This window comes from Aplysia californica, unplaced genomic scaffold (genome assembly GCF_000002075.1).
Source record: "Aplysia californica isolate F4 #8 unplaced genomic scaffold, AplCal3.0 scaffold00084, whole genome shotgun sequence".
Lineage (NCBI taxonomy): Eukaryota > Metazoa > Mollusca > Gastropoda > Aplysiida > Aplysiidae > Aplysia > Aplysia californica.
In genome coordinates, this window is record NW_004797354.1 from 819,607 (window position 1) to 822,451 (window position 2,845).

General features: G+C 41.8%; 1 protein-coding gene across 4 annotated transcripts in view; it reads right to left on the reverse strand.

The window, feature by feature from the left end:
* LOC101850154 (peroxisomal acyl-coenzyme A oxidase 1) overlaps window positions 1-2,845 on the reverse strand; it is a 52,851-nt gene that overhangs the window by 22,855 nt on the left and 27,151 nt on the right. The window lies entirely within an intron of this gene.

A 2,845-nucleotide genomic window follows, 5' to 3' on the forward strand; every position in this document is an offset into this window, starting at 1 on the left:
TTTTAGATTGGGGGGGGGGAAGGGTTGGGGGCATCTGTGACACTTGTCAAGCCTTGTTTCTCCTACATTTTGGCGGTAACTTAAAAAAGCGCATCATCAACATAGTGATATCGCAGAAAATACCAGAATACGCTGGAAAGCAAAACAGACTAACAATGAGGCGTGTCAGATTCCCCACACAAGAACTTAAAGTAAAACGTAGAAAATGGCAACATTTCGGTCATGTAAAGCGCCATTAGACCATTGTGAAAGGAAGGATGTGTGGTAGGAGAGCCGCGGGTAGACAAAGAGTAACGTGGGCGGACAATATTGCGACATGGACTGGTCTGAGTACGGCAGAATGTGGAATGGCAAAGATGACACTTCCAACGGCGAAAAAAACATCTGTTGAATAACCGTTTGTCCACAAGAACTAACCTCACAGTTCAACACCAGGTTGAACGAGCAATTTTTTGCTCGATTCTTACACGCTTGATAATTGTTAGTTGACAGGTTTCATTAACCATGACAATGGTAGTGGTTTTACTTTAAAAAGAATCCAATCACTGGGCCTTACAAGACCTTACAAAGGCGCGGTCTCCGAGTTTGGGAGGTATTATATTGGTAGGAGTGCCAAGGTGTTCGCAACTGCATGAGTGTGAGGGACTCAAGTTGGTTATTTTCACTTTGGTTCATAACACCGATTGGTTTTTACTTTGTAAAAATAGTTTAAAATTCAAGGTAAATGTTCAGTTTAAAAGAAGTAAATAAACAGTAGTTAATATATTTTTAAAAAATAACACTATAATCTATATTTTGGGGTAGAGACCAATGGTCTTGGGAATTCTACGGAGAATAAATTCTTTAAATTAGTGCATAAAATATTTTCTTCGGGTCTCTTCAAAGTCTGGGAATTCTGGTATAATGTGCTTGATCGTCAAGTCGGTACTGCATGGCTAAAACAGCACCTAGACATGGGTGGCCGGGACCTCTATAAATCATAAACTATTAACGATATCGTGTCCTCTTCCTGTAGGATATCAGAGCTTGGAAAGTGGCTCAATTAGCATTTTGCTTTTCCGTGGTAGACTGTTTCACATTGATCATCATGCCTGTAAAACCAAACAGGGCTGCAGCAGATGATTTAGCAGACTATCGTCATAGTGATCAAATGCCAGATATACGATAAACATCGGCGATCTAGGTTCTCCATGCATTCCTTTATTCGGATTCTCTCAAAAAAGCTTCATTGTCCCGATCTTTCCTCCTCACCCATCCGTTTACGCTCTCTAAGTAAGTTGCTCTATGTACAGCAGACTATACCCTGTAATTTTTTTTTTACTGAAGCAGGCATCTCTTTCCAACCCGCCATACATGTGGACTAAAATGTCAACCGTCACAATGAACTATGATTGTGAGGCGTTCTATAGCAATCTCCACCGGACAACGTGCACCCCCTCCCCCACCCTTTGTTTGAGCAACAAGAAGCACATCGACACAATAATTGGCACTCATGGCGGGGAAAAGAAAAAAAAAAGACAGACAGAAACCACAGAGGATCAACCAGTGGCACCCCTACAACCAGTACCCCAACTTTTGGGTATTCATTTCATGATTTGAAGGCCTACGACATTAAAGGTCCTATCGGAGACGGACGTTAAACTAGGAGGTCCCGCCCCTTAAATAACCTTATAGTGTTGATAAGGGCGTTAAACCTATACCTATACCATACGACATTAAAGTACACGTTGAGCTGAATAAGAGATGCACAACAGCTTTAAGAAAGAGAACGGAAACGAAACAAATGTGTTGGCCGACAAAAGTACTCATGGCAAGACTACACAAAAAAATCACCAAAAATAAGAATTCCTTAACGTTCTGTCCAAAAAAATGTTACACCCCCCCCCCCCCCCCACACACACTTTACCCTTGTCAAAAAAGTCTACCATAAATAAATGACAGCTCAAGACACCAAAAGACAAGAGCATAGCTGGTCACACACCGAGACTTTCAAAGAACAGGGCCCACTGTCATGAGCCAGGGACACAGGCTGTACCATACCCACCACCACAATCGGTTACATTATATGCGTATATTATGAATTATAAACTTACACGTTGTATATTTCACTATAAACATTATATTTAAGCCGGAATCTGTATGTATGACAATGAAGCGAACAGTTGAATGGGACTATGTGGAAAGGAGAGGGGTGGATAGAGGACGTGGAGCATAGGCATTGACCACAGCCACGACCTTGAACCAAACATTCATGACCCTGAACCCTGCAGACATGACCCTAAACTGTTCTCCCGAGCCACAAAGTACAAACACACGAATGTGTTGAAAGTGATGAGTGCGGGGAAGGGTTTAAAAAAAAAGGGGGGGGGGTGGCTATAAAGCAAAGCTGGGCAGGAAAATTGGCAGCCATGGACATTCGTGTTCAGTGACCAAGCAACTAGCAGCAGAGTGTTCAAAGTCAGTAAAATCATGGTGACCTCTGCTACTACCAAACTACTGCGTGACTTTGTCTTACAGAATCAACAGTGGACTTTCACTACATTGTTTTGATAGTGTGTTTTATTTTTTTAAATACGGTCGCTATTCGTGTAATTCAATGCAACTGTACATGTTTCTGCTCCTGTGTGCGCAATTTCTTACAGAAGCAAACATTCTCTCGTCATCAAAATGTTCTTCTCTTTCTGTCATCAATCTAAAGCCGATTTGCGTTTCACAGTTCCTATTTTATTCACGAGACCTCTATGTTTCAAAATGATAGGTCATAAAACATGTACAATGTGGCCCTCTTCTTTCAGACAGTCCTTCCGACAAAATAAAACGAGTACAATCCTCCACATCCCCCCCC